General features: G+C 44.1%; 1 long non-coding RNA gene across 1 annotated transcript; it reads left to right on the top strand.

Moving 5' to 3' along the window:
* Positions 1–7079: 7079 nt before the first annotated feature.
* LOC143735373 (uncharacterized) lies at positions 7080–7617 on the top strand. The gene is made up of 2 exons (XR_013203138.1): positions 7080–7335; positions 7414–7617. It is a non-coding gene; the product is annotated as an uncharacterized LOC143735373 (long non-coding RNA).
* The last annotated feature ends 8202 nt before the right edge of the window (positions 7618–15819 follow it).

Raw genomic sequence — 15819 nt, 5'->3', positions numbered from 1 at the left:
CTCTGGCATTTTCAAAGGCTCATAAAATCTTGGCTTGATACACAGTCTAATGGTCTAACTCTAACGAAATCCAAATTTTAAACATATTTTACTGAAGCAATATTATGAGCTCAAATATTATTATATTTGAGCCAATGCAAATGAATGAGCAAAGTTATTTCAGACAAGACCACTCTGATTGTAAAGCCTAACGTGATTGGTTGTAGCGAGAATGTGCTACGATTGGTCAGCTCAATGTGGCCGTTATCTGATTGGCTTGAGTAAACGTGGGTGGAGTCCACTTATTTGTGGATTTGTCTGCACGTCGACGCCAGAAGTGTTTCAAAATCCACAAATGCGTGAGTGGATTTACAAATGCACAAGGAACCGATTCACAAATGCGTGAGTGGATTTACAAATGCACAGAAAGCGGTTCACAAATAAATGCCAGGCAGAGTTGTGTTTGTGGCATAAAACACATTTGTAAATATATATTTTTATTTGCAAATCTCATTTTATTTATTTGTGAGTTTTATCATTTTTTGTGAAACTCATTACATTTATTTGTGGATCTTAATCTATTTATTTGTGAATTTGATATATTTTTGTGAATCTCTTTACATTTATTTGTGGATCATAATCTATTTATTTGGAATAATGCAACAATTCTACCCCCATAGTAAAGCATTTGTTTATACTCGACGCGTCCGCATGAGACCAAAGGTGCGCGCGGCAGAAATGGCATGATTGTAACAGCGCGCGCGCCTCCGCATCCCCTAGACACAATTTACTACACACAATAGGCTTTTTTTCTCTTATTTTGAAAAGCTTAAAATGCTTCCAAGATCGACTTGTCGACTGCGATCGACGGGTTGGTGATTCCTGTAACGTTGCTGTTTTACGGTCAATGACAAGAGTAGGCTATAGGGCTGTCACTTTACGTTCGAAAATCGATTGCACAATCGATCGGACCAACCAACGCAAGTATCGAAAACGAAAATAGGGAATCGATTTTAACCAAATGTACATCATTAATTTTAAACGAATTAAACAAATAAAAAAGATAGATGTAACAAAACTCACAAACAAGCAGAAAAAGAAAATAAAGAATTTCGAAAGTGCAGTAGGCGTTGCGAAAGCTAAAAATAAATTTTCCACGTGGTTTACGTTCAATCGGCTGCTGCTGGTGTTTTGCCAAAAAAATGGAAGATAACGGCGATCAACCTGTGCGACATGAGAGACGAGTCATAACCCCTAATAACTTGAGGAGTTCGATATGGACTTCGGGTTTTGGACTGTAGATCAAACTATGAAGAAGGACAAAGTGGTATGCAAACTGTGCGATCGCGAGTTCCCATATCACAGCAGCACTACAAATATGAGGGGGCATATGCAGCTTCATCATCCAGATGAATACAAAGACCTAGACCCGGTAGAGCCACCTGCTAAACAGCCAAGACTGACAAACTTTTTTCCTTTGTTATGGCAGTCCACTCTGCTTATTGTTTTTCGAGAGTGTTACACTCCTGTTATTTATTGTGCACGAAACTTCACGCCAATAAATTATTAGAAATATTGCTGACTTGTGTGTCTCATGCGCCCTTTTTACGTTCGTCCTAATGCCTGCTAGTCCGTGGATTTGCCTATATTTGGCGTTGAAAATGGAAACGTCTTTAGACATGAAAAAAACGATTTTACAATCGATTCAATGAACACTTATGTCTCAAAAATCGAACAGGATTTTTTCACAAAAGTGACAGCCAGGCTACTAATCAGCTGTCTCACAATCGTAACCAGCACATTTATCCCCACATAGCAAAGCCATAACACAGCGAGGGAGAAGAACTAAGTTACATGAAACAATCCAACTACATATTTTACACCACTGACAAGGGAAAAGTCACTACTCACGGTGTTTATGGTAGCTTCTAGCTTTCTGCGGCTTCTCTTTCAAGGTAGTGATGAAACGCGCTCTGTAGCTGTTTGTTCGCTTTCGGCTACGGTAGAAACATGACGTCACAATATGTCGACCTTCATAGAAGGGGGTGCGTGGTTATGTAGATATAAATGTCTCATTCTAAGGTAATAAAAACATTACGGTTTATTAAGTAAGTTCTTTATACACCACTGAAAACATAGTTATGGATGTCATATTGCATTTCTGTTAATACTCAAAATTTTTACACATTGCACCTTTAATGAATATGTCCATAAAACGGATAATGTCATACTTTTTAGTATTGATATCGTGGCGTAATAATCAGTTTGGTTGTAAAATGTATTACCTGAATGAAATGAAGTCGAATGTATTGTCCTGAATCATTCATTCACAGACAGCTTACGAAGATGTTCAACTAATAAAGATCTTCATCGCTGGCAAAAATATGATGCATTTGCAGATTTGCTTATACTAGACTAAACTGTAGATCCACGGCCACTTCATCCAACACTCTTGATGTTCTTAAATCTTCCTGTTACGACTCCATGTCGAGTGTGATTGAACGCACTTCAGACGTTTCAGTGCTTGAGGAAACTCAACAGATCATTCAAACTGATTCGCGAACCGATTTATACAGATCTGCCAACTTGTTTGATGAAGTCTTTGAACAGAATCGAATCAAAAGAGTGATTCATTTGTAAATTGAGCATCGCTCATGCCCATAAAAAAGATACAGCGCGCTTGGAATAAACTCATTTAACAACATTGCATTAAAATAAAGTGCTACACATTGGAATTGCGCGAAAATATAACGATATTCGAAAAAGCTATTTTATGATCCCAACCCAACTTTGAGAATAGATTAACGGCGATATTTTTTTAGCGCCCGATAAGTCTCACGTTAACACAGCATGTTAATGCCGATAACGGCCCACCACTAATATAAACGTAGTGACTAGAGAATAACTCTTCCGGAGGGGCTTTGCAGATATTTTTCATGCTCAAACAGCAACATCATTCAACTAAAAAAAGATGAACATGGGGAAAAGCATTATACGTGCTCTATAAACACATTTTGCTCTTCCATTGGTTAGTTGTTAGTTTTCTCACTCAGTTTTGTTCTGGACAGTTTCTTATTTCTGATCACTGTCTGTTATTGTCTATTTAATCCATCAGTGTATAAAGTGCTATATAAATAAAGGTGACTTGACTTAAAATGTATTTATAATCACAGAATGTTGATTAATGTTGCTTTTCAAAATGAAAGTCAAAGCATGTTTTATTGCGCAGTTCTCTCATGTTGTGTGTCTTTTCCCAAAAAAGATCCTCCAGCATCTGTTGGTTTGTGTTTCAGGTGTTTCTGCTGCTCAACAAGATGGAATGATGAGAAAGACAGTGATGGAAGGAGAACCTGTCACTTTAGATACTAGTTTAATAAGAAAACTGAATGATTCAATAACTTGGTATTTTGATGACATTCTCATCGCTGAAATCACTGGAGATCAGAGTAAGATCTGTACAGATGTTCAGTGTAAAGAGAGATTCAGAGACAGACTGAAGCTGGATCATCAGACTGGATCTCTGATCATCACAAACACCAGAAACACAGACTCTGGAGAATATAAACTACAGATCAACAGTGGCGGTAGCAACATCATAAAGATCTTCAGTGTTTCTGTCACTGGTGAGTTTCATTTCATCATTCAGTGCATTTTCACTAAAGTAGTTTTATAATACAGCTTGAAATAGTCCAACTTAAATCGTCCCAGTAAATGTTTTCATTTTGGATAATCTCCATAACCTTATGCACATCAAAGACTGACAATTGTCACATTGAGTTTTGTCACATTACGAATTTTACAATTCTGTTGTTAATGGTAAAGAAAAAAACACAATATTAGTCAGTTTTCATGTGAACGCCGCTGATTTAGCTGCTGTTACTCAATAACCACCAGATGCCGCCATTTATCGAATGAATCAACATCATACAACTTTATACTGAAAGGATAAAGATATAAATATCAGTCAACAGTATTGATTATAGAGAGTTGATTATCAGTCGATCTCTAGTAATAATGTGTGTCTTTAGCTGTTTCAGATCCAGGCTTATCTCCAGCTGCTGTTGGAGGAATATGTGCTGCTGTTATTCTGCCCCTGGCTGCTGCTGCTGCGATTTACTATCTCTGCAGATCAAGACAAACAGGCAAGTATTACATACAGCTGATTGTACAAAATATAAATAAAATATTTAATGTGCAAAAGAGTCTTTAAAAACATGTAAAATTATGTATTTTTATTCTAAATGACCAAAGTAAGTGTTTGTTATTGTTCAAACAGGAAACAGGACACTGCGTCATCATCAGGTGAACGGGTCAACAGGAGATGCTCAGGTGAGTTTATACTGTGAGCTGTGAATCTCTGTCTGCAAAACACTGACTTTACTACAGATTGACAGGTCTGTTAGTAGTGTGTATCAGGGCTCGGTAGCATGAAAACTATTTATTGAGTGTATCCATAACGGGAAAATTACCCTGAGGAAAGTAATTTCTTTACCCAAGTGTCTATACTAAGCATTTCACGATAGTTTCTAGCAAAACACAGCGAAGCAGTTGCTATAGTTTTGACATCTCCCATAAACAGAACATAACTGACAGCTTACTTTTAAACATGTTTAACTCACGACTGTGTGAATTCAAGGCGCACATTTTCATTAGGCAAAACTGCTTCTCTTTACCATAAGTGAGTCTCTTTTGAACTTCACTGCACAAATGTGTGTGTGCCACTCAAACCAGACTTCACCATAGGCTGCAGGATACCTGTCAAACTCACAGTGGGAGTGATGGAAAAAATTATGAAACCGAAGCTGCTCAAATATTGAATTTAATTTAATTTTTAAAAGCATTCTTCACAATACACATTGTTTCAAAGCATATCATAAGTTAAATATTTATAATACTTTATTTCTATCACTAAAATAAACCTCGGTACTCCCTCCCATTTAATTAACATGAAATCAGCCATTGCTTGTGAGTTCAGCAGGCGATTTGAAGGAGCCGGTTTGCTTCTTTTATTTTTGAGGGTAAAATGTCTCTAAGGTCTTTGTTACAAGGGTTTGAAATGAACTTTTTCACTCACCGGACAATTTGGCTACGAAATTTATAAGGTACCGCCCATTCAGAACTTCTACTAGCCAAAAGAAAAAAAGAAGAAATAAACCAGATTAACTATGTCACGGTTTATATATACATACATTCATTCATCTAGCCATCTCCTCCCTTCCTCTTTCATCCACATCGTTTTTACCAAAAACATGTTTTAGGTGAACAGATCAATACAGCACAAAGAACATCAAAATAATTTATGATGTTGGATAATAACAAAGTATTTTCTCTTAACCAAATGCTTTTTAATATTCGCTTTTGCTTCAATGAAAATTAACAATTGCGCGTTTTATTTTTTGCATAGTGACGGTCATGTTCAAGTAAGCCAGATATGCACAGATTCTGCGCAATACGATGTATTTAATATATCATGATAAATCACGAGTATTTGCTCTAAATCTGCGTATATTTGGCTTACACAAACTCCCCAAAGCAAAGTGAGTGAACAATAAGTAACACTAAATTGTCTAGTGATTTGACAGCGTTAGCCGCCACAGTAGATTTTTACCCACATTTGGTGGCTGTTCATTTCAAACCCTGGTTGCAACACATAACAGAACTTAAGGAAACACTTAATCATTTACGGGATAATACTTGATGATGAGCTTAAGGTTTTCTTCTTGCAACCCATGTTTAACTAAAGGTTCCATTTAAATTTATAACTGGGTTTTCTTAACTTAAGGGCTTTGTTGCAACAGCCCGTTTGAGTTTTCTCTGCGTGTTTCATTCAGAAATCCTCACATAGAATCACTAATAATAACAGGCTTATTTAAGAGAGTGCTTCTATTGTGTTGTTTTACTTCAGAAATAAAGAATAGGTGTCTTTTACATTCACAAACATCAGAGAGAAAAACACATTTCTGTGTTTAACTGAATCATCAATCCTGAACATTTGTTTTTCATTCTGTGAATCTGCTTCTTTCCCTCAGGAGAATGCAGAAGCAGTGGCCTTTATTAAGAGGACTGAGACTGCACAGGTGGTTAATGCTAATGGGGCATCTCCTAGTGCGACTCAGACCAATGGGATTTCACAGTAATATTATTTAGTATTTTAATAGTTTCACTGAAAGGGAATATGAAATGAAAAAAGGAATTGGAAGAAGATCAGAATGAAATTCTCATTACTCAGGGAGAAATTGTGTTCAATACCAGCGACTTGAAGTTTCTCGCCAAAACCAATTTTAAACAAAGCAAACTATTACCAGCAGTAAAACAGAGTGTTACCAGAGTGTGTTATTTATACATAATTCAAGGAGCATTTGTTTCCTGGAATGTTTGTTAAATGGTTTTTTAAATGTTGCTACTTGTTTCAGAATGTTCAAAGAATATTTATTAGATATAAAATTGAATGTTTATATTCACTGGACATTACTGGACATTTTTAAAATTCAGAGAACATTCAGAAATAACATTGATAAAAATGGGAAAGTTAACAAAACGTTGTTAGAACATTGTTGTCAGTTGAGTCAGAGAGGAACATTCATGTTGAGTTTCGGATGCCGGTGTTTTACGTATCATTTAACCAGCTAACCTCTCGTTCAACCATCTTTGTCAACTCTAAACTGACATTTTTACCCAGGAATACACCAATACACAGTACAATAATATTTGGTTAACAACATGTGGTTAAAGATCGAAGGTTCAAATCCTACAAGGGTTGATCCATGAAATATCACCATTGTGTCTTTGATCAAACTCTGAATTTCAGGAACTGATCCTGTTAAAACTGCACTGAAAGACACTGTGGATTGAGGCTGCTACAAAATGCTAAATATGTTTGTGTAACTAAATTATTATATATTTCATGACTGTTACTGGCTGCTGTGCAAGCCTTTGAATGGTGTGAAGAATATGAATGATGTTTTAAGCTCATTTCACAAATGAGTTTTTACTGTTAAACAATAGTATTCGGTTTTTTTATTACATAACATATTATTAGATGTTTAGTACTTCCACTTAATGTCATCATTGAAATATGCATGTTTTTCTTTACAATTTTGTAACAAGTGTAACATCTCTAAAGCATTTGAGATGCTGATTAGGTTTTGTACTGCCAAGTTGGTGCTGGAGTGATGGAGACCTGTGGGGCTTTCAAGGTAAAGATTCACTACTTCACATCATCTTCCTTTTTTTCTGTTTTGGTTCTTAAAGCATGTTGAGCTGTGCTGTATTTAACTTTATTATTATTGTGTTTTCCTGTTTGTATTGTAGTATCACTGTGTGATGGAAATAATCGCCTGCACTTGAACAAGTAAAGTATGTTTGACCCCATTTTAAATCTGTTTGTCTGAACAATGGAAAAGATTTCTAATTGTGCAAATCTCTCTTTCTCAGGGCTGTTTCCAGAGTCAGCTGATCAAAGAGCTCAACAACTGCCTCTTTACCTTGAGATTTAAATTCTATAATTGGCTTTCTTACTATTTTATTCCTAATATATAGTTGTTGTTTTTTTGTTTTGTTTTTTTGTATTCTGTGGAGAGTCATACAACGCATTTCATGTATGATTGTGTATGTGACCGATAAAAACTTGGACTTGAACACTGAACGGTTCCTGCTTTTGTAGAATTATAGGATTTATAAATGTCATCATGGTGCCTATTTTTAAATGAGTCATTTCCATCCCAGAGCTAAACATACTGTAACACGACCTCAGAAAGAGTAATTGTGTGCCTTGAGCTCTGAGCCAAAGATCTTTAGATTGTTTCTTTAATTTAGTATAGCAAAGAAAAACGTTTAGCCTATATGTATGTTTTTCATACTATGGAAAGGAACTTGAAATATCTGTATTTTTATGTTCATGATGCCATTAAAAAAAATCTGATTCACTTATAACAGCTAGAATCTGTGAATTTGTGTCATGATTTTAGAGTTTGTTCTCAGAAATAACTGAGCTAAGCTAAAGCTGAATCGTTTAAAAGCCCTTCAACCGCATGCAGACACACTACTGACACACAGACTGAAAACAACCACACACTTCCAGTAATACCTTGTGTTAATGCAGAACCTGTTTGTCCATCAACAGATCAAACCACTTTTAAATGAGATGTAGCCTATAGATGAGTATTTTGCATTGGAGATGTACATACACACACTTTCAATTAGTTTTGAGACTTTAGCAGTCAAACATGAAAATGCTAAATTGGGCCATAAAATACAGATAATTTTTAAAAGTCCTTGTATTACAAAGCAAATTCTGAAGATTTGAAGGGACCGTTTCATCAGTCCATCTCTGAATTATTTTTTAAATCACCCAGAATCCCTCACATTAATTATATTATTTGAGTTACATAAACTGAATTTCTCTGGTAAAGTGAATCTTATTAAAGCAAATCAGAGGATCTTCTTGTCAAGGAAGAGTTTTTTTTTTTTTTGGCCAGTCAATTTGTTTTGTAAACGGTTTATATCAGTGTAGTTGAAAGTCCAGCTTGGTTTGGACAATTAACATCTGCAAATAAAGTAAAAAATTAATAGGATTTTAAGGATGTCAGGTAAAATTATAGTCTAAGAACACTTAATAGGACAAATAAAATATATTTATTTAATGGCAAGTCTTTTACAATCATAAAATACTCAACATGAAAATAATCAACATAGCCGTGTCACTGACTGATAACACACAGATGCCAAAATACTTTTTGTTCAATATGAAGCATCATAAAGCCATGTTTCTTCATTCGGCACTATTTGGCCCTTCCCAGTGCTGAAATTGTCATGTGTCAGTTGTTTTTATTGTTAAAAATGCTTATCAGAATGTTAAATTATTGTCTAATGCTTATTAGTTTAAAAACGATACTAGTTAGTCTTTTTCGAAACGTGAATTTATGTTAACTCAATCAATTGCTGTGTTATAGATTGCTTGTGTGATTGTAAATGCTAATAAAAAAGTGTGTTAAATGATTGATGTGTTATGGCTGTTATCTCAGTTTTTCTCATGATAAAGTATCTAAATGAGCTGTTTAATTCATAAAATGTAATTAAATATAAAAATAAAATGATCTCATGATGTGAACCCCTAAATAGGTTCTATAAAGAACGTCTCGGTTACGTATGTAACCCTCGTTCCCTGAGTAGACGAATGGGGTTTCGCTTAGAACACCTATCGACTTCGAGTATTACAAAACGAGCCAATGGCAAAGAAATGCCATGGGTCTGCGGAATTTGCATAGCGTATCTCCGCCCTACCTCGTGGGTATAAAAGGAGGACGCCGGCAACAGGCAGATATGTTTCTTCGCTGAGGAGCCAAGACTGAGCTCAGGCGATCCCCGCGGTACAGCGGAAAGTGGCAGGAAGACGTAACGTCTCCGTTCCCTACTCAGGGAACGAGGGTTACATACGTAACCGAGACGTTCCCTTTCGTTGTCACTCCGAGTTACGTCGGATGACGACGAATGGGGTTACCAGTCTAATCACGCCACCTTCTCAGCTGTCTTCCAGTGCCCTGCGTAAATCTGAGATCCCTGTCGTGAGACTGGCACGGACGAAGGACTCCTATTTAGCACAGGAATACCAAGGTACACTGGGGAGCATATCCCAAAGTTTAGGGGAAATATGCAATTACTGCCAACCCAGAGGGGGGGACTTAGAGAATACACATATGACCCGAAGGAGACATATGGAGAACACTGGGGTGTCCAGCCGCAGGTGGAATATTTCAACCCCAGGGGTGGCAAGGTGGCTTGCCAAGGGAAAGACACATGCTCAAAGAGGCTTACAGTGGAAATACACATGTGGTGGTCGCTCAGAGGAGGGACCATGCACACGGGAGGCACCTAGCCGACACGCAGGCAATAGACACTGGCGCCGACGTCAGGAGTGCTGGAGGAGCTCAGGGCTTCCGGGGAAGCTCACCTGAGGAGAATATCGCACGTATCCAGTCCGTGGAGTGGAATGGCGAGCAAGCGAAGACACCTGAGCGGGTCCGGTACTAACTGGTTGAAGCGAGTACACGAGAGGACACTGGCTCCACTCGGAGATTAAAGAATCTGGCGAATGTGTTAGGTGTCGCCCAGCCTGCAGCTCTGCAGATGTCTGTTAGCGAGGCGCCATGCGCTAGAGCCCAAGAGGATGCCACACTCCGGTGGAGTGGGCAGTCACACCAAGGGGGCACGGTCGACCTTGCTGCTGGTATGCCAAAGCAATGGCGTCCACTATCCAGTGAGAAAACCTTTGCTTTGAGAGAGCCTTTCCCTTCAGCTTCCCACCATAACAGACAAAGAGCTGGTCTGAGGTCCTGAAACACTGCGTCCTGTCTACATAGGCGCGGAGAGCGCGTACTGGACAGAGCAGTGCAAGGCTGGGTCTGCCTCCTCCAGGGGCAGCGCTTGCAGGTTCACCACCTGGTCCCGGAACGGAGTGGTAGGAACCTTGGGCACGTATCCAGGCCGGGGTCTCAGGATCACGTGAGAGTAAGCCGGCCCGGACTCCAGGCACGCTTCGTCAACGGAGAATGCGTGCAGGTCCCCTACCCTCTTGATGGAGGCCAGTGCAACCAGGAGCGCTGTCTTCATAGACAGGAATTTAAGCTCGACTGATTGCAGGGGCTCAGATGGAGCACTCTTCAGGGCAGTTAGAACCACTGAGAGGTCCGAAGAGGGAACGAGAGGAGGGGGGTGGATTTAGTCTCCTCGCTTCTCTCAGGAACCTGATAACCAGGTCGTGCTTCCCCACCGACTTACCTTCAATGAGGTCATGGTGTGCGGCAATAGCGGCAACGTAGACCTTCAGGGTGGAGGGAGACAGCCTTCGCTCCAGCCCCTGTTGAAGGAAGGAAGGCACAACGCTGATCGAGCATCTCTGGGGGTCATCTCGGTGAGAAGAGCACCATCTGACGAAGAGGTTCCACTTCAACGCATAGACGTGTCACGTGGACGACGCCCTAGCGGAAGTGTTGGTAGCCACCACCGCTGGTGGTAGGGTACTCAAACCTGCCTCGTCCCATCGAGGAGCCACACTTGGAGGTTCCAGAGATCGGGACGAGGGTGCCATAGGTGGCCCCGTCCCTGAGGAAGAAGGTTCTTCCTCAGAGGGATCGGCCAGGGAGGTGCTGTCGCGAGGAGTACTAGTTCGGAGAACCAGGTCTGGGCGGGCCAGTATGGCGCGACCAGAATGACCTGCTCCGCGTCCTCCCTGACCTTGCGCAAGGCTCACTGGGGAAAACGCATACATGTGGCCCTGCGGCCAGCTGTGCGCCAGAGCATCCGTGCCGAGCGTGCCCTCGGTCAGGGAATAAAACTGGGCGCAATGGGTCGAGTCGTGGGAGGCAAACCGATCTATCTGTGCGTCCCCGAACTGGTCCCAAATCAGCTGAACCGACTGGGGATGGAGTCGCCAATCTCCCGGGAGGGGCTGAAGCCGTGAGAGCTCGTCGGCTGCACAGTTCAGGGCTCCGGGGATATAAATGGCATGAAGCGACCTCAGATGCTTCTGACTCCATATGAGGAGGTGGCGGGCGAGTTGCGACATACGGCGGGAGCGTAGACCACCTTGATGGTTGATGTACGCTACAGAGGCGGTATAGTCTGAACGGACTAGTACGTGTTGGTTCTTCGTTGACGAAGCGTGCCTGGAGTCCGGGCCGGCTTACTCTCACATGTTGGAAAGCTGAGGTTCGACCACGGGGTGAAGGTCTGACGGCAGGTCGGAGTAACTGGTACTCGGAGGGTGCCGTGTTGCCATGCCCACCTCGGGACTCGGTCTCGGAGCCAAAGCTGAAGCGGTCTCATATGAAGCAATCTGAGCGGCGAACCGCGGCTGCAGATGCCATATGCCCCAGGAGCCTCTGAAGAAACTTCAGTGGAACCGCACTCTTGCGCTTGATAGTCTCAGGCAAGTCAGCAATGGCTGAGTGGAGAAGGCGACCAAGTCCATACCGAGAAAGGAGCTCCTCTGCACGGGGCAAAGTTTACTCCTTCCCTGGTTGACCTGAAGGCCCAGACGAGCTAGGTGCCGGAGCACTGGGTCCCTGTATTCGCAAACCTGGTCTCAGGAGTGAGCTTAAGACAGCCAGTCACCGAGATAGTTCAGGATGCGAACCCCGTGTTCCCATGGAGGAACAAAGGCAGCCTCAACAACCTTGTGAAGGCGCGAAGAGACAGGGCTAGCCCGAATGGGAAAACAGCGTACTGATATGCGCGCGTCCTGACAGCAAACCGTAGGTATGTTCTGAGTCGAGGGAGAACGGAGACATAAAAGTAGGCGTCCTTCAGGTCGATCGCTGCAAACCAATCCTGTGGCCGCACACATCCAGAAATGCGTTTGGCCAGGAGCATCTTGAACGGCAGCCTGTGAAGGGAGCGGTTCGGACCAGGATTGGCCGTAACCCACCAGACTTCTCCGGGACAATGAGGTAGGGGATGTAGACCCGGACCTCCTTACGGCTGGAGGGACAGTCTCAATCGCACCCTTCGCCAGTAGGGTAGCAACCTCCGCTCTCATGATAGGGCATAGCCATCGACCAAAGTGGAGCGGACTCCCCAGAAGTGGGGAGGAGACCGTGCGAACTGAATCGCATAGCCGAGCCGATGGTTCGCGCGACCCAGCGGGAACAGATAGGGAAGCTCTAGGCAGGCTCCCAACTGTGCCAGCGGCGTCGAGAACCACAGACGTCCCTCCGGTGGTGCAGCGAAGCGGAATGACCGGCCCAGACGTGGACGGCATAGCGGCCCGGTGTGGGGGCAAGGTCAAAACCGCACCCTGACAGAGGAGGCCAGGGAAGGACCAGCGTTCCACAGGGGCCTGCTCTGTCAAGGGTCTGGCGACAGAGAGGGACAGGGGCGAAGCGGTCGAGGACGGCACGCCGTGTCAACCACCTCCGGGACAGAGGGGGACGAGGAGAGCACGGCATGTGGGCGGCGCTCTGTGTCGTCCGAACTCTCTGTGCTCAGAGACGGGAGAGTCAGTTCTTTGGAGAATAAGGATTCTTCCCCGGCCCTCACCCGGGGAAAGGAGTGGTCCTGCTACCAGCTCCTGGAAAGAACTGAGTCCCATCTCTGAGGAGCCAATCCCAAGAGCGCCGCTTAACCCGGCGTGTAGCGGGGGGCGGGGCTGGAGAGGACTGTTTTGGCGTCCGACCGCGGCCTCCAGAGCCGGCCCGGCTGAGCGGGCGGGGTGGGAGCCGCGGGGGAGCGCCCACGGCGGTGGGCAGACCGAGGGACCTGAGCGGACGGCGGGGCCGTCGGGACAGAGTCAACCTCAGTCTGCTCCATCCCCGAGGAGCCCGTCTCAGGAGCGCCGCTTAACCCGGCGTGTAGCGGGGGGCGGGGCTGGAGAGGGGCTGTGGCGTCCGCCCGCGGCCCCCAGAGCCGGCCCGGGTGAACGGGCGGGGTGGGAGCCGCGGGGGGGCGCCTTCGGCGGTGGGCAGACCGAGGGACCTGGGCGGACGGCGGGGCCGTCGGGACAGAATCAACGTCAGTCTGCTCATGAGCGGCTGAGAGCTGTTGGTCAAGCCCTCAACCGCACCGCCGGAGAGGCCGACCTGGGATATGGGAATGTCGGACAGACGGGTCCGTGCGACATCCAGCACATCAGACAGGTTCAGCCACAGAATGGTGAGCATCACCTGACCCAGGGAGCGTACGGCCACTTTCGTCGCTCGGAGAGCAAGGTCAGTGACGGCGCGCAGCTCAGTGAAGAGCCCTGGGTCAGTCCCGCCCTCGTGCAGGTCCATGAGCATCTGGGTCAGCCATGGCATGCAGAGAGGCGGCTGCCAGTCCCGTGGCACTATAGGATCTCGCCACAAGCGTAGACGAAAAACTACAGGCCACGGGCGGGTGCTTAGGATTGCGCCGAGAAGAAGCACTCTGAGGACACATAGCATCGCAACAGAGCGTTCAGCCGGGGGAACCCCAGTGTACCCAAGGGCAGCGGCCCCATCGAGGGGAGGAAAGGCGGATGAGATCAGCGAGCGGTCCTGAGAAGACAAGGGGGTCTTCTAGGACTTCGAGATCTCATCATGCACGTCCGGGAAGAGAGGTATTGGGGTTTGCCACGGACGAGGGTCGGCGGCCTTACCCAAAACCAATCGTCCCAGGAAAGCATGGCCGTCATCTCCGGATCAGACTCAGGCACAGCCGTATGCACACCGGAAGGTGGCAGCTGTGACGAGCCCTCACTTCCAGAAGACTCAAGCCCACCTAGTGATGCTGCAACAGACATGGCATCTTCCTCTGTAGCTTCAACTGAAACACGCGGGCCACCAGAGGGTAGACTCGCGGAAATCAGCAGTTCACTAGCGGGCACCGTCATTGAAGAGGGGGGCTGGGGTCACGGACACGTAGTCGGCGCCTTGTTCCAGACCGTAACCCTCAGGTCACCCTGGCCACCAGCCGAAGATCGGGGGGTGGATGAGGGGACTCTCACTCTTGCGAGTTCACCGAGTCTCGACCTATATATGACGCGATGATCCCGTTCCCTTGCGAGAACATGAGTCACCCACGAGCGCTGTTCAAGCATGATCAAACACACTAGACAACGCTCGTGCCCATCAGAGTCCGATACCAGTCCGCTGCAACCAGAAATGCACGGGCGAGCCGTCTTTAAAAAGACGTGCCGCGTGCGAGCTCTTTTATGAGAGGAGAGAAAAAAACTCCGCGATGTTGAAGCGCACAGGGAGACACACACACACTGGCAGATTACTGCACAGATCAGCAGGCACTGTGAGCTCGCTGCAGATCGCCGTCACACCAACACCGGAGAGAGAAGCTCGTCTCGTAGAGCGAAGTCAGAGATGACTGTGGAGTGAAGAAATACTCTTGGCTCCGAAGCGAAAACATATCTGCCTGTTGCCGGCGTCCTCCTTTTATACCCACGAGGTAGGGCGGAGATACGCTATGCAAATTCCGCAGACCCATGGCATTTCTTTGCCATTGGCTCGTTTTGTAATACTCGAAGTCGATAGGTGTTCTAAGCGAAACCCCATTCGTCGTCATCCGACGTAACTCGGAGTGACAACGAAAGGGAACATATTTTTCCTACAAAGAACCTTAAAGGGTTCTATATGGAACATTTTTAGGGTTCCAAAAATGAAGTTCCTGATAGAACTCAAGGTTATAGAACCTTTTCTTCTAAGAGTCTAGAATGGTCAGCGGAAGGATATCCTTACATACACTTACTATTATTCTTTTTATATACAGTATTAACGTAGCAACTGTCATGTTGTCCTCACAATATACAGCTGAGAAGAATATCCTCCACATTAGCCCATGATGCTTTCAAATCCTGGAAAAGCAACAGAGAGCTATACAATGCTGGTTAAAAAACAACAGATGGTGCCATTTAAAAGTTAAATTAATAGGAAAGTAATGACAAAAGTCAAGCGGCGTATCGGTCAAAAATATCAGGAAAAACGATTTTCAGCCAATTACTATTATAGTAATAACGGTCTGTCTTCATCACAACAGATTCAGGTCTATCTTCAGTTCGTAGCAGGAATATGAGCTGGTGGCTGCAACTATTGTCTGGTGTGGTTTATCATGTAGGAATGGCTAGCATTAAGTGTTCATGCACAGATGGTAAAATAAGATGCTAATATGATATTGTTTTTATGTAACCTATGTTTAATTGAGTTTGTTATTGTTCAAAAAAAGGCGACAGGAGGCAGAGCAATGTTCAGATAAAGTGTTTCCAAAAAACGAAAAACAATGTTTGCTAGCTATTCAAGCACCAAATTAAACTAAAACACAACAACAAAATTTTAAACAATACAATAACAACTTATGTGCATATGTGTATGTGATCATCGT

The sequence above is a fragment of the Siphateles boraxobius genome, unplaced genomic scaffold (genome assembly GCF_051911475.1).
Source record: "Siphateles boraxobius isolate OS27281-9 unplaced genomic scaffold, OSU_SipBor_1 13, whole genome shotgun sequence".
In the NCBI taxonomy this organism is placed as follows: Eukaryota; Metazoa; Chordata; class Actinopteri; order Cypriniformes; family Leuciscidae; genus Siphateles; species Siphateles boraxobius.
This window is presented reverse-complemented; position numbering and strand designations above follow the sequence as displayed.